Consider the following 15,982-nt stretch of genomic DNA (forward strand, 5'->3'; position numbering starts at 1 on the left):
TTTACAGCCGAGTCCGTATATTCCTGGTCTTTTGGGGTTCGTGAACTGGGCAGAACAGTTAAAGGCATGTGCCAACACACCTGGCTTGGAAATAAAGTAAAAACAAACTTTTCTGATGGAGGTACCTTTAGTTCAGTTCCAATTTTACAGATTAGGAAGCTGAGGAAGAGAGGTGAAGTGACTTGCTGGGAGTCACACACTGAGGCCCAGCCTGAGCCCTCAAAATCTGACTCCAAATTGCTCCACGCTGTGCTGCTTCTGTGGGTTTGGCCCAGGCTTTAGCGGTCACAGGCGACTGAGTCCATCTCACATCTGGACAAGGCTCAGTCCGTTGGCCAGTGTGCAGCTCACTCTCTGAAGCTCCTCAAGACGGAGAAGCTTTTCTCAATGGCTCTACCGTTTCCATGGAACAGTTATGAGGGCCCCAGCCAGGTGTGATTCTTCATCTGGAGCAGGAAGAAGCGCTGTGGGTTTGTCAAGTAGCATGGCGAGGCTGCCACCGCCCTGTACACGTGAAAGTTTTAGTAACAACCAGGCTGTAGGAGCCTGGCGCCTAGGTCCTGCTCTGGAAAGCCTTGACTTTCTTCTGAGCTCCTCACTCCCCCAAGCCTTGCATTCTCCGTATCTGAGTGTCCCTAATTCCACTTGATATCTTATGCCTATGGCCCACCTTCCTTTCTCTCTTTAAGTCTGTTTATCTCTTTAAGTCTGGCTGTTCCCCTTCCCCTTCATGCTTTCTTGCAAGTCAGCGTCTATAGATCTTCCCTCCCCACTGACCTCTTCCATTCTGTGTCCTGAAATGCTTCGGGTGGAGTGCCTCAGACCTGCCTGCCCTGTCCGGTCTCCTCCCCATCACTTCCTTACTCCTCACACAGAGAGCTAAGCCACTCCCAGAGACCAGAGAGCCTGAGCTAAGTGGGACAGGGAAGGTAACCAGGAGGGCCTGGGTGCTGAAGCAGATGGCGATCCCAGCCCATGAAAACTCGGAATAACTGTAAAATAGCTCCTTAAAACACCTTAGTAGCCAGGCGTGCTGGCACATACCCGTGATTCCAGCACTCGGGGAGGCAGAGGCAGGCGGGTCGCTGAGAATTCGAGGCCAGCCTGGTCTACAGAGCGAGTCCAGGACAGCCAAGGCTACACAGAGAAACCCTGCCTCGAAAAACCAAAAGCAAGCAAACACCCTAGCGACTCCCAGGGTTCCCTGGGGCGGTGTTGCTAGTGGAGATGTTTACTAGCTTCTGCCTCTCTGGAAGAGTCTAGAGCAAGAGTCACTGCAGGAAGCCCTGCAAGCCCCGGTTCAGTTCCTCGAGTATGTCACACCATTCCTTCTACTTGGGGATGCGCTGGCCAGTTAAAGTATGTTTATAACAGAAGACTTTGCACGCGTTGGCCAGCTCCTCCTAGGAAGCAGCGTAGTGAAGGCTGGCCACCTCCCACGTGCAGGTGCATGCATAAAATCAGTGTGTGCACATGAAGTGCTCGCGCCATGGCACAGGAGGGGACGCGTGCTACTCAGCACCTCTGCTGCTGCTATTCTTACAAGTACTGGGGGCTGGCTGGTAGCAACTCCAAAGACATCCCTCTGACAAACGCGCACTTGTGCTCACAGCCAAGAAATAAAGTAAAACTGTAATATTATTCAACAAATTAACATATACTAATTAGCCAAAAAAAAAAAAAAGCGGAGAACAGTAGCCCTCGCATATGGAGAATGAGGCTAAGGCTGAGCCAAGATGGTCATGAGTTTGAGGTCATGACCTGTATAGGCGGAGGCTGCCTTGAAAAGCAAGGGCTGGGGAGGTGGCTCAGGGGTAGGATGCTTGTTTGGCATGCACCACAATAAGCAGAGTTTAACAATGATCAAAACAGGAGACTGTGAATGTGAGAAATCTTTAACAACTATAGCGGTAGATGGAAAATACCAAATTTAAAAAGCTGAGCATGGGACTGGAGTGGTGGCTCAGTGGTTAAGAGCTTACACGATCTAGAGGACCAGTGTTCCATTCCCAGGACCCATTCGAGGTGACTCACAGATGCCTGTAACTGAGCCCAGATCTGCTGAAGAAAACAACACGGCTAATGGTTACCACTAATCGCTTATAATTATTATGGCGGTCATTAATCCGCTACCATAACAATAAAAGACTCAGACACCTATTGTATTTTAAATAAGCCTTGTTTCTTCTGGGGCTGGGCTGATATTACTCCCTAATCTACCTTGTTATCTCTCAGCCCCACATCCCAGGCCATTTGCTTTAATCATTCCTATCTGGGCTACTTTCCATCCAGTATCTTCATAAATACTCATGCATGCTTTCCTTCTGGGCTGTTTCTCTTCCTCTCGGCCACTCCTCCCATCCTGTGGTTCTCTCCCTGCTAACCTATGGTGGCTCTACTTCCTTCTTCTTCTCTTATACCTGTCCCTCTCCTTCCCATGATCCTTCTGTCCTCCCTGACCTCGAAACTTGTCCACACCCACCTCATTTCTGCCCTGCCCAGGTGTGTAGGCATTTTATTGGTCAAATGGGGATTACTTAGAGACAAGGTTATACAGTAACATTTGGGGTACAGGATAGTTTGCTCATAAGAGACAGCAAGCAGATCTTGGGGAGCAAAATAATTAACAATCAAATACAAAGCACCAGATGATGCTGTTATACAGATCTGGTGCTGTTTTGGCCTCCATGGGCACCTGCTTTCACACACACACACACACACACACACTAAAAAAAACATAAACTATTACACAGTCATAGGAACTGCTAATACTGCAGTGCTTTGTTGCTTATGTTCATAATAAATGATATGGTAGTTACAGCTACAGCTACTGAAAATATACTTTCATTCCAGTCCAACTTCACTATCTTGGTGGGGAAGATGAATTTAGATAACCATTTGGCTTACAATTTTTTTTTTTTTTTTTAGTTTTTGTGTTATGTATATGGGTGTTTTGCCTGCATGTGTCTATACATCATAGGCATTAGCGATGCCCATTTAGATCAGAAGGTGTTACGTCCACATACGGTTGTGAGGTACCAAGTGCGTGTTGAATATCAAACTAAGGATCTAATGGATTCTTAGTGCAACTGTCTCGAAGCAAACAGTTCCAGAAGGACCAGTGTTGTGCCCGATTCGAGAGACCCCAAAAGACCACTAGGAGTCGAGTCCATTGCAAATCACATGAGGATCTTTATTCAAGCTTAAGCTTGGGCCGCCAATCTTCCCTGATGTAGCAGGTTAGAAAGTGAGGCCCCGGGTCTCAGGGGGGCAGTTTTTAAAGGAAAACAATGGCAAGCGGAGAATTCCCAGCCTTGGCATTACAGGGAAGGGTAGGTTTTGGGTGGGGTGGGGTTCAGCAATCGAGATGACTTTTAGGCTAACTGTTCTGAGCCATCTGGCCAAACTGAAAGATATCTAAAATATCTGTACAGTAGCCTGCTGGGTGGAGGCCTGATTATAGTTATCTATTTACACTTTCGGTGGTATTCGAGACAGCCTGCAGGGTGGAGGGCCGTGTGGCCCTCTCAGAACCCAAAGGTGGGGGTCAAGTCACTCCAAGGTCAGTCAACCTAAGACAGAGTCTGAGAAACAAAAGGGAGCCACCCCTGCCATCCTCAGTTCCTTCACCAGGAAGTGCAAGTACCCTAACAGGGAATGTGCCCTGGATGCTAGCATACATCTGCTGAAAAGCAGGTTTTCCCAAAAATTAGACCTCCAAATGAATATTGGACAGTATTCAGTGTTACAACAACTCATAAGATTTGTGCTTACAGTAGAACCATGAGCCCCATCATTAGACCTGTTTTCTACCACCAGGAAGACAAGTTTGAGCTGTCCACGCCTCTTCCATTGTTTCCCAGTGTGTCCTACGACCTACCCGTAAGGCTTGTTGTAAGGTTCCTCTTTCTGATAACCGAAAGATAGAAGATGCAGGCCACAGCTTTTAGCAGCATCTTTTCTATGTAGTGTGATTTATCTTGTGTGCCTTGCTCTTTAATGGATCCCTGGTTGCTAGTCTACCAGTCCTTTAGGAATTGTTAGCTTTTAGAAGGACTGCTTGACCTTCAGTGCTGGATTAAAAAAAAAAAAAAAAGCCAGCTGAGGCTGAGAGAGGGGAGCTAGCAGAGTGAGAGAAGGCAGCTGGTGCAGAGATAGTTAGGAGACAGCTGAGCCAGGAGAAGCAGAGCTGAGCTGATGGGCTAGAACAGCTGTGACAGTTTGGAGCTGCTGGTATTGGGAAAACTGGGAGAAGAGGCTGTTTAAGCAGGTTGCTGGGGAACTGAGGGAGGAATGGTTGGTGTTGGAATCCGTAAACAGGCATCTCTACGGTCAAGCCCAAGGTACCTGACAAATCGGATTATCAGGCTTCTGTGAAGCCGCAAACGAACCACCTGAAACCACCTACAAAAGCTCTGGGGTCACCTTATAAGAGAACTTGAAGCCCCTCCCCCCTCTTTTTCTGTTTCTCACCTGCCTTGCCCAGAGAAGGTCTCTGTGACCCAGTCTCCCTTCCCTTTCCCTTCCCCCTGCCCTTAATAAACCCTACACGGAATGATTTGTGAACCTGCCCTGTAACTCTGTTGCACAATCCTAACAGTTGGAGGAAACGTTTGAAGGGGCTGGGCTGGAAACTGGAAGGAACAGTTGAGAAAGAAATTAGATTCAGGACCCCCCCCTTCTCTCCTACCAGTTAACACTGGGAGTAAAACCAGGGGGATAACGGGTGGGGAAAAAGAACCCCCATAAAGTTGCAAACACATTTTACAAGTGGCACTCAACCTGGGGCTGTTTGCAGGGAAAATAAACATTAAAAGAAAAGTTCACATTTTACAAGCAGCACCCAACTGGCAGGCTAGGCAGAATGGGAGGTTTGATTTCAAGTAGAGCAAAAGGCAGGAAAAGGAAGGATAATGCTTTGTTTCAAAAGGCCGACAGGGTGTTTGCTGAGGCTGTGGTTGGGACATGTCCTGCAGGGTTTTTTATTTTTTGCTCCCCCCCCTCCTTTCCTCATTGTGGGCTACTCTGTTTATAAAAAGGTTGAAAGACTGGCTGAGCAACTGGAAAAAATACCGGTGAAATAGAGAAACTTGGTGCCAGAGCCCTTCAGCAGAATCAAAGAGTTCCTGAGTGGGAAGTGAGGATTGAAATAATTAAAGCAAAGTCACACCACACAAGGCATCAGCTCAAGAGGGCTCTCAGTAGGACTGCAGGGTGAGTTAATTCCACAGTTCCTTTTTACAGGCAAAACAAAAACAAGTTACATCAATACAAGAAAGAAGTTCGTGGAACTGCCAAACTTGTTTTCTAAAACTACTTCCCTGTAGCAAATATGGTCCAAGGTCACACAAACAAGTTTTAAGGAACTTGACGAAACTTCCTCTTTTCTCTGTCTCCAGGTGAAGGCCAGGGTGAAAACATGTTTTTGGCTGCTTTGTTGAGCAGTTTGACAAACAAGCAGCTCTCCACAATTTGGGAATAAATAAAATGGAATAAAAACATCAAAAAAAAAAAAGGAAGAACAAATAGGTTAATTGCCAGTGACTGAACCAGAGAGGGAGTTTTCCCCACGTAGCAAGAGGGGAAGGAACTGCGTCAAAGGGCAGTCAACTCAAAGAAATGAAGAAAGCAGGAGGATGGTCAGATGAAGCAGGGTAAAACCGCGGCACTTTTTAGGGACAGGCAGTTCTGGGTCACAGAATCATCAGCATTCCCAGTACACCAACATATACCTGCTAATGTTACAGGTTCGGGAACAGCCGCTCACTGACCACTCAGACACCAGGCTGAGCTCAGAGGTACTGAACGCTAAACGAGAACTGACTTGCCAGGGCAGGAATCTGGACCTGGGAGCCAGAGCATCATGTTGGTCTGCTCCTAAGGCAGGGTTTTTTTTTTGTTTGTTTTTGTTTTTTTAACAAAAATGACTAACCAGTAGCAACCAGGTAACAAAACTGTAACCAGGTGTAGGAAACAAATGCAACCAGGTAACAACCAGGTACAAAAATGAAATGCAACCAAGTATCAAGGTGTAGGAAGCAACATTATATCATTTTGACTAGCTAGAAAAAGCGTTTCTAACCTTTAATTTGATTGGTTCTGCAGTTGGGGGATTTCATTGAGTGTCCAGGTAACTAAGTATACAAAATTTGAGAAATGAAACCATAGGGACATAATCAAAATGGAGACTTGGAGGCAAAATGGCTTCTGAAATGCTGAAGGCTATAGCAGGTATTAACAGAGGAGCCATAGTTTAAGCTAATAAAGTAGGTCTGAACAGCAGGGCTATAGAATTTAAGCAGGTTACAACACTTAATGGAAACAGCTCTGCGAGGTTATGACGAAATAGCATGGTGCCCTACAGAAATGACAGACCGAAGGCGTTTTAAAGAGGCAGTGATATCTTATGGGGTATACTCACCCTCGTGAGACAAAGTCTAAATAACCGGGCTACTCAAAATAGAAGTGTTCCCAAGACTGGAGGGGATTGGTGGCAGCTTCACGAGAAGCCGGTCCCCGACTGCAATGACTCATGGTGGAGAGAAGAAACCAGGAATTTGGCACGGCACAATAGAACAAGGGGAATTAATATAGTGAGGGACCAGTTGATAGGTGAAGGTTGGTATGCGGATATACAAGAACAGGCTCAAGAAGATGCAACCAAAGAACAGTGTTGTTTAGCAGCTCTAAGAGTCTGGGACAAAGCTGAGGATCTAGGAAAGGAGTTCACATCATTTACAAAGTTATACAGGGCTCTGGAGAAGACTTCATTGATTTTTTTTTTTGTGTGTGTGTTTTGTTTTGTTTTGCAAAAATTGGTTGCAGCAGTGAACAATGTCACATTGGACCCTGATGCAAGACAAGTGCTAATTAAGACCTTGGCATTTGAAAGTGCAAATCCTGAATGTAAAGAAGCTATTAAACTATTACAGGCCTGGGCAGCACCCATGCATGAAAGCGAAGGGGATATAACCGATATTGGTTCTAATGTATACCATGCTGATATCATAGGTCAAACTATAGCTAGAGGTCTCTCATGTTAAAACGCCTGGCTTTTCAGTTGCTGGAAATACAGTCTTTTGCAAAGAGATTGTGACCAAGCCGCCAAAGGTCTTAGATCTCAAAAAGTTCGGTGCTGTAATTGTGAGAAGTATGGTCATTTGAAACAAAATTGTGAACAAGGCATCCCTAGGGGCAATGTTTTTCTAAATATAAATCAGAAAGGAGGCCTAGAATTCCAAGGATGTGTAGGTGAGGTGGCAAGGGTTGCCATTGGGCCAGTGAGTGCCGGAACCAGAGAGATATCCAAGGCAGTTTCTTGCCATCAGGAAATAAAAAAGGAAGCCCAGCTCAAGGCCCCACAGCTAAAAGCACAATCCGCTTGCCTCTTGTCAGCCAGGAAATAACAAGCAGGCCAAAAAACCTCAGCCAAACGTTACAGTTCTAACACACACTACAGTAGGTAGTGCTGCTCCAGACCGGACATAAACATCTTACACTGCCCCTCAAATTCGATGTTATAAAATAACTGTTGAAGCTTGTGGTCCTTCCTTTGCTCTCGTGGACAGTAGGAATGGTCTTGGGAAGGAGCAGCTTGACTTCCCAAGGATTCATTGTGCATGAAGATTTCTAAGGCTAAATTAAAATAATGGCTTATATAAAAAGAAGATATGCAATTGAACACAGGTAACAGGATTGCTCAGCTGTTACTGTTTCCCTAAATCAAAGGTACAGTTGGTGCAGGATTGGGCTAGTAGAATGAGAGGAGAAGGCAGTTGGGGCAAAAGATATTGGTAAGAAACAGTTGAGCCAGGAGCAGCAGACCTGAGCAGACAGGCTGCTGGGGGATGGTCTGGTGCTGTGTGTGTTTAGATGCTGAATTCTGGGCCCGAGATATGGTTATAGTCCAGACCTGGACATTGCCATGTACACTGATCAATGTTGTGTAAATTTTGCTCCCCAAATATCTATGGTTGGTTTATAAAGAAGCTAAACAGCACAGCACGCAGGAGAGATAGAAAGGCTGGACTTCCGATCCAGTGAGAGGTCTCAGGTAGAGACCACGAGAGAGGAGGAGAAGGAGAAGGAGGAGAAGAGGCAGAGAAAGGATGTGTTGATGGAGCAGACACAGCCTAGACAGGATATGGCAAGTAATTTGGGACATATGGCTGGGAAGTAGTCAGACTAGCATGGAGGGTTAGAGTAGATCATATCTGCCCAGTTATAGAGCCTGAACCTTACTTATAAATCTAATAGGTCTCGCGTCATTTATCTGGGAGTTAGAAGAGATGATTGGAAAAAGATGTATCTCTTTTTTCTTTTTTTTTGTAACGTATCTTAACGATAGGCTAGAATAGTTGTCAGAGTACTGAGAAAATTGGGAGGAAGCGCCGTTTAAGCAGCCTGCTGGGGCCTGAGGGAGGAGCGGTTGGGAGAAACCATTCCCCAAAAAAAGAAAGAGGCTGGGCTGGAAACTGGGAGGAAGGGTTGGGAAAGAAATCAGATTCATGAATTTCTCTCTTTCCCCATAATATTCTTTCTCCCCTATCTAGTGTTAGGGGGTGAAACCAGGGCAACAAATGGTGGGAAAAAGAAGAACCCACAAAGTAGCAAAGACCAGCTACGTCTCCACAGTGAGAAACATTTATAAAAGCACATTCACTGGCCTTTGCCATGAACTCTGCTGTCAACTATGGGTTTAAATATTGTTAAAATCTTTTCCACTAACAGTGATGAGATACTATTATTGGGCTGGAGGGATGGCTCAGCAGTGACGAGCACCTGCTGCTTCTGTAGAGGACCTGGGTTCAGCTCCCAACACCCACATAGCTCATGTCCATCCTTAACTCCACCAGAGGATGTTACACCTTTGCTTTACCTCTAAGGGCACCAGGCATGCACATGGTGCACACACACACATGCAGGCAAAGCACTCATAAACATAAAATATCTTAAAAACAAACTAAGACAAAGAGATAGTAATATCAGATTATATCCATGTAGATACTAATGTTAGAAACTAGCCCAATATTTTACATTTCTTAGATCATTTAGTCCTTTCAATGCACATTGTATATTTATATACATATATAAAGCAGCCGTGTGTGTGTGTGTGTGTGTGTGTCTGTAGGAATTTTAATTCAGAACTTGGCTGTTCTGGCAAGAGACCACATCCAAAGGCCTAAATCTGTGTAATCCAGCTGGCAAGAGATAATATCCAAAGATCTTCTAGGTCTGTGTGATTTAGCTGGAATACAAACTGACCTTTAATCCAGGAGGCAAGCAGATCTGAGCTCAAGGCAGCCTGGCATAGAGAAAGTTTCAGGTAAAGAAAAGCATGGGTCCTGGTGTGGTGGTACACCCCTTTAGTCCCTAACAATGAAAGTAGTTAGTTTGTAAAAGGAAGTACGCATGTTTGAAAGTGATGTCTAATTGACTGGCAGAAAAGGCGACAAATCAATAGAAGATTTGACAGAATAGGACCCACCCACTCTCATGAAGAGAGGAAAGGGAGGCTATTTTTGGGGCAATGCAGAGGGAGAAGGGCAGTTTTACTGGGACAGTAATCTCAGGTGAAGACAGCTCAGGAATGAGCCAGAGAACGGGAAGCCGGAAGATTAGAAAAGATTGCTTGAATTAGTTTGAGGCCAAGTAAAACAATTCAGTGGTGAGAGAAAAATCCAGATTGAATAAGTTAGCAGGGAGAAGAGTTTGAGCCAGAACAGCTGAGTTGAACCGGCCAGCTAAGAGCTCAGTAAGAACAAGAAAGGGTGAGCTTATTCAGCAGTAAGTCTCAGAGGGTGAAACATTCTAGGGCTAGGTTAGATTTTATGGTGCTAGAAGTGTCCAGGACTAGACCTGGGTTAGCAGACAGAGGCAATAAGCCTCTAAAACCTTACCTTTCCTTACCTCAGGAAAATAAAAGTTCCTTTTCTCTGTGTGTTTATGTATGCAATTCTAGTAATAGGAGTCTGTAATGAAACACACTGATAGCAAGGATTATAGTGAGGGTTGGAAAGCTATTGATAATACTTTTTTCTTTAGGAAGAAAAATTTTATTGAGTATACTGTAAGTTGCAATGAGTACTGCCTGTTAATATTTTATAGAAAGAAAATGTTACTTACACATCAGAATATAATTTTTAAGGGCCTGGAGAGATATCTCTCTGTAGAAGGAATCTCTTGTGTTTGTATGGGAGCATCACCTGTCAATAAAAGGCTAATGGCCCATGGCTGAGGCAAAAAATAGGAAGTGGGACATCTGATAGGCAGAAAGGATTCTGGGATAGTGCCAGGTGTGGGAGATTCACCCAGGAAGACATGTAAGAGAACAGATGCATGGTGTCTGAGCACAGATAACCAGCCACGTGGCAGAACATAGATTAAAATGGGTTATTTTAAGTTATGAGTTAGTCAGAGAAGAGCCTAGCTGTATGACCTAGGTATTCGTAAAGTATTTTGAGTCTCGTGAGTCATTGCTCCAGGAGCTTGGGTACAGGAAGAAAAACAGGAGCCCAACCACATCTCAGTGGTTAAGAGTTCTTGCACCCACGTCAGAACACTCCAAACCACCGGTAACTCCAGTCCCAGGGCAATCTGACACACTCTTTTGGCCTCTATGCATACCTGCACGCATGTGGCACAAATGCTTATAGGACACATACATACACATGAAAGAAGTTGAATTTTAAAAAACTTTAAAAAAGATGTTTTTAAAGTAAAAAAAAAAAAGAGAAAAAGGCATTGAAATTGAGGGTAATTTATGTAGTTTTGGGATAAAAATCTTTTCTTCTTGGGGAAGGATAGAGTTTTAAAATACATTTAATTAAGTTGAATATAGGAGAAAATTATAGATACATTAAATAAAATAGTATTGATAGGCTATCATAGTTTTGAACTGTGTCACTCTCCTTACCCTCAGTGTGCTTCCCTTAACTCCTGATTTGTCATGGAAATCAAGGTGTTTTGTTTTTTCAGATAAAGTTAAGAGCCTCTAACCCAGTAAGATGGTAATCTGCATGAAAGAAGGTGCCCAGAAGGAACGCAATGCAGAGATAAAGGCAGGGACTGGGACGGTGTGTCTACAAAATGATGGCTGCTGCAGAAACTAACAGTGTGGGACTCTCTGCAAACACCAGGCAGAGTAATGATCCCCATGAGGCAAGAAGAAAATCTGGCTCAACAGGATGCAGAAGCCGGTGCTGGTTCAAACTTCTAGTCTGACACTGGACAATTTGTGTGTCTAACAAAGCTTCAGACATGTTTCCATTGAAACTGTACAAAGTCCATAAAGATGGGTTTTGTTTACTTCGAAACACTGTGCAAGACAAGGGTCTAGGGAGAATAAGTCTCTGGAGTCAGGAGTGGCCTGGCCCTACAGATGACACGGAAGTTATCTAGGCTGTTGTATTGGGGGCATCCCCCCCCCAGGACAGGTTTTTTTGACACAATGCTCAAGATCTAGGGAGGAAGAGTCTGGGATGACCAAACACGCTTGTCTGGGGGGTTCTGGTGAGGCCTGACCCTGCAGGTAACAAGGATCAACAAGTTAAAATTACAACCATTTTCAGCTTTCCAGGTGGAGATCAGTAAACCTCTCCCCTGTTGGAGAGACAAGCCTCCATGTTTAAAATTACGGATTTCCCTGGTGCTTATCTGAGGGCCCCAAAACCTCCTGCCTTCTAATAGAAGAAGCACAGAAAATATTTGCCGACTTCTTGGAAGGAGCTACCCTTGCCAGCACCTTCTTGGGATTCCAGGCTCCAAAAATGTGATTATAAATTTCTGTTGTTTTTGCTAGGCAATGGTGGCTGGTACCTTCAATCCCAGCTCTCAGGAGGTAAAGGCAGTTGGATCTCTGAGAGTTCAAGGTCAGTCTGGTCTACCCAGGGAGTTCTAGGATAGCTGGGGCTACATAGAGAAACAAACAAATAAAAAATTCTGTTGTCTCAGGAAACCAAACTTTGTTACTTTGTTCTTTGTTACAGTAGGCACAGAAGACCTGCATTTCCTAGACTGCTTTCCTTACCTGAAAAATATTAAAGGCTAACAAGTGTCTTACTTCCTGTTCACCTCGCATGAATTCCCTCGAGATGAATGAGGTTTGAACAGCTACCAAAGGCTTTTCCACACTCCGCACAATCATAAGGTTTCTCACAGTGTGAACTTCCTGACGTTGAGTGAGAGTTGAACCTTTACTAAGGCCTTCCCACACTCATTGCATTCATTGGTCTTTCATCTGTACAGCTTCTCTGACGTTAAGTGCTGAGCTCTACAGGGTCTTTCCACAGTCTCTCCGCTCACATTTCTCAGTGGGATTAGTGGTGGTGAGTGCTGAGGCCCTGCTGAAGCCTTTCCCGCACTCCTTACATCCAGAGGGTTTCTCGGCAGTGAGCGGCTGTGGCGCGTAAGAAGGCCCATGAATTCTCGGGTGTGGGAAAGGTTGTCAGCTTCTAGTGAAGGCTTTTCCACAGACTTTGCAGCCACAGTTTCCCACCCATATGAATCCTCTGATGGTCATGAAGGTTGGAGCAGTAATCAAGGGCTTTTCCACACTCCTCACATTCAGAGGGTCTCCTACCAGTGTGAAGCCTTCGGTGTTGGGAAAAATATGAACTACAACTAACGTCTTGCCATGCTGCTTACATTCACTAGTTTTCTTTTTTAACCAATATGAGCCTGCTGATGGAGTAACAAGCCAGCCCCGATGAAAGGCTTTCCCACACTAACATTCGTAGGGTTTTTCACCAGGACAATACCCTGGGGTTGAATTATCTCTAAGTTCTGATTAAAAGTCTTCCCATATGTCTTACATTCATACGGTTTCTCTCCTTCTTCTTCTTCTTCTTTTTTTTTGTTCTGGTGTAGAGTAAGAAATGCAGGCTGAATAAAACCAGGCATGTCTTTGGAGGTGAGTGTGACTTGATTGAGACGCCGCTCTTTAGTGACAGTCTCTTGGTATCACACGCTGATTCCGGGCTGAAGGAAAATAAAAAGGCAAGTTAAATTCTGAAAAAGGGCCAGGAGGAATAAGCTAAATAATAGTGAAGTGGAAAGGGACTCTCATGGGGACAGGAAACGGATAGTTTGAAAATCCCTAATTCCCTTTCTATAAAAGTAACACGTCCCTTCTCTCCCCTGCTGACAATGTGTATCGGATTGTGCCGCCCTATCTATCTATTCTTAGCTCAGAGACAAAACCCCAATAAATGCCATAAGGTACCCTTAAATGAACCATTCACTAAACTGCATCTCACCTGAAAACTATCCTTTAAAAAATGTATATTCCTGTGTGTGTGTGTGTGTGTGTGAGCATATGGAGGCACAGTGAGCAGGTGCTTGCGGAGGCTACGAGAGGGGAAGAGAGTGTGCGACGCTCAGGAGCTGGAGTTACAGACGACTGGGAGCCACTTTATGTAAGCGATGGGGCTCTTCATCTCATCATAGGCAGCATGGTAATGTGTGAAGTGGATTCTGGGGGTTTGTTCTAATGCTAGCTGTGTTTCTTGTCCTCAGTGGTAATTATATGAAAGCATTCACGTCACACATTTTATCAGGTAACTCAGTGGCAGAGGGATTATTACCTAGCAAGGAAAGGCTCTTAGTTCAGTCCCCGGCACCACAAAAACAAATATACAAATGGTGCCCAAACACGTGCTGAGGTGCTCATAGCCTTCCTGAGCATAAGACTGTGATGTCTTTATGGAGAACACGAATGTGTTAGAGAAACCTTGTTTGGATATAACCTCTATAGCTTTTGGGCATGCATTTAACAATTATTAACAATAATTAACACGTTTGTCTGCACCAAACCCATGACCATGTACTTGCTTGATCACCTCATCTCCCTTCATCAGCTCTTTTTGAGAGGGTGGGGGGTTGAGACAGGGTTTCTCTGTGCAACAGCTCTGACTACCCTAGAACGCGCTCTGTAGGCCACGCTGGCCTTGAATCACAAAGATCCACCTGCCTCTGCCTCCCGAGGGCTGGGATTAAAGTCATGCACCACCACACTGGCCCCATTTGCATTGGTGTGGGGTCCCCTAGAACAGTAACAGACAGCTGTGAGCTGCCACGTGAGTGCTGAGGATTGAACCCAGGTCCTCTGGAAGAGCAGCTGGTGCTCTTAACCACTAAGCCATCTCTCCAGCCTCCTATCAGCCTCTTTTAATGTCTGCTTTTCTTATCAGTTATACAAACTGCTTAGAGATATTTGAGAGCTATCTAGGCATTAATACAGAATGCATAATAACTTCTATCCAGCAGTAACAGGCATTAAAACAGAGGCAGAGAGAACATGAATACTCTGTGAGAGCCTTTCCCACATGGACAGAAGGAGGGAGGTAAGAAGAGGGTATGGAGAGGGCAGCACACGAATCTCTGTGAGTTCGAGGCCAGCCTGGTCTACAAATTGAGTCCAGGACAGCCAGGACTACACAGAGAAATCCTGTATCGAAGAACAAAACAACAACAAAACAAAAACAAAAGCAAAAGGGTTTGGAGAAGAAATGTAGAATCAGTACTGACAAAGAGAGACATTAGCACACTGCAGAGAAGAGAATAGCCTGGTTTTTGTTTTGTTTTTGAGACAGGGATTGTTTATTTTCCAGTGGTAGGACTATCTGTATGTGTCACCACACCTGGTTAAAATAGGTCCTTTTCTTTTTTTCAAGTTTCTGGAGTAGTTACACACAGTTGTGAACCGCCACGTGGCACTGGGAATCAAACCTGGGTCTGCTGCAACAGGTGTTCTTAACTCTTGAGTTATCGCACCAGCCCTGATGTTACTGAAAGCTTGACACAAACGATCTGAAGAAGCTAAGAATATGTGTGTGTTTAAACAATGGAACTTAGGAAAACCATTTGGTAAAAGAGAATATTTATGATATTTTTTAGTAAGATCGTAAGCTGCAAACGATGCATGGGGTGGAAACTCATTAAAATATTAATATCAGTCACTTGGTCAATTTCAACTATTCTTGCTAATTTCTGGGTCTTGAAATGTCTAAAATAATCATTTATTTACTTATTTAAAATAATACATTTCATACTTAAAAAGAGAAAAGCTCAGCCAGCAATAGTAGAGGCAGTTTTTAGATAAGTGAACATTAGGTGTATGGAGAATAATAGGATTTCATAGTAGGTTCAGGTATTCTTTTCTCCAGTGGAGACAATAGAGGGATCTATACTCAAAAAACAGATCATCAAGAGAGTATTTCCTGAGGGCTTACAGAAAGGAAACCCCACCATACCTTGGCTATTATTTGTATTTCATTGTGAATTCTTTCCCTCTTCTAGACAACCCATCCGGCAAAGGGTAAAACTGGGAGCAGGAAAAAAAAAAATCGTGACACTGCACGTCTTTATTGGTCAGTTCAGAGATCAACAGCAGCCCTATCCCTATTACCCACCACGCTTAGGGTATGGAGATCAGGGAGAACGGGCATCCCGCCCAATTTCAGTGTCTAGACCTCACCTCAGAGAGAGAGAGAGAGAGAGTTCTCAAGTCACCACCACAGAGGTGACAGAGGAGTCCACGGGAACACGCAGGATGCCACATACATGTAGGTGACCAGCCATTATTTCATGGCCTCCCAGAAAACCCATCAGAACGTCTACTTTCTGATGCTGGTGCTCCCACAGGCCTCCTCCGTCCTCACCCAACCTTCAGGTTGCCCTGAACAGCAACCCTACGGTTCGCTCTAGGATCTCCTCGCTGCTCACTGATCTAACGGTCCCGCCAGGCCAGGGCAAACGCTCGGGTCCCTGCGAGAGGCCTGACGGGCTTTCTGGGAAATGTAGTCCACGGAGGGACAGCCGCCGAGGGCCAAGGCGCCTCCCCTGGCCGTCGCCGGGAAGATCGTCCCCGCGCCGCGGCGCTCCCGGCTCGCGCCCTCGGCCGCTCCTTCAAGGCACCGGAAACGCGGGCCGAGCTCTGACCGGAAGTCGGGCCGGGCCGCGGGGCCTCCTGGGACATAACGGG

General features: G+C 45.1%; 1 long non-coding RNA gene across 2 annotated transcripts; it reads right to left on the reverse strand.

The window, feature by feature from the left end:
- Window positions 1–7,007: 7,007 nt before the first annotated feature.
- Window positions 7,008–15,976, reverse strand: LOC132647118 (uncharacterized). Of its 2 annotated transcripts, XR_009585403.1 has the most exons (3): window positions 15,476–15,976; window positions 15,252–15,322; window positions 7,008–12,978 (listed from the first exon to the last, which is right to left on the reverse strand). It is a non-coding gene; the product is annotated as an uncharacterized LOC132647118 (long non-coding RNA). The 2 variants fall into 2 exon arrangements; XR_009585401.1 differs by lacking the exon at window positions 15,252–15,322.
- Between the last annotated feature and the right edge of the window lie 6 nt (window positions 15,977–15,982).

Source organism: Meriones unguiculatus, chromosome 14 (genome assembly GCF_030254825.1).
Source record: "Meriones unguiculatus strain TT.TT164.6M chromosome 14, Bangor_MerUng_6.1, whole genome shotgun sequence".
In the NCBI taxonomy this organism is placed as follows: domain Eukaryota; kingdom Metazoa; phylum Chordata; class Mammalia; order Rodentia; family Muridae; genus Meriones; species Meriones unguiculatus.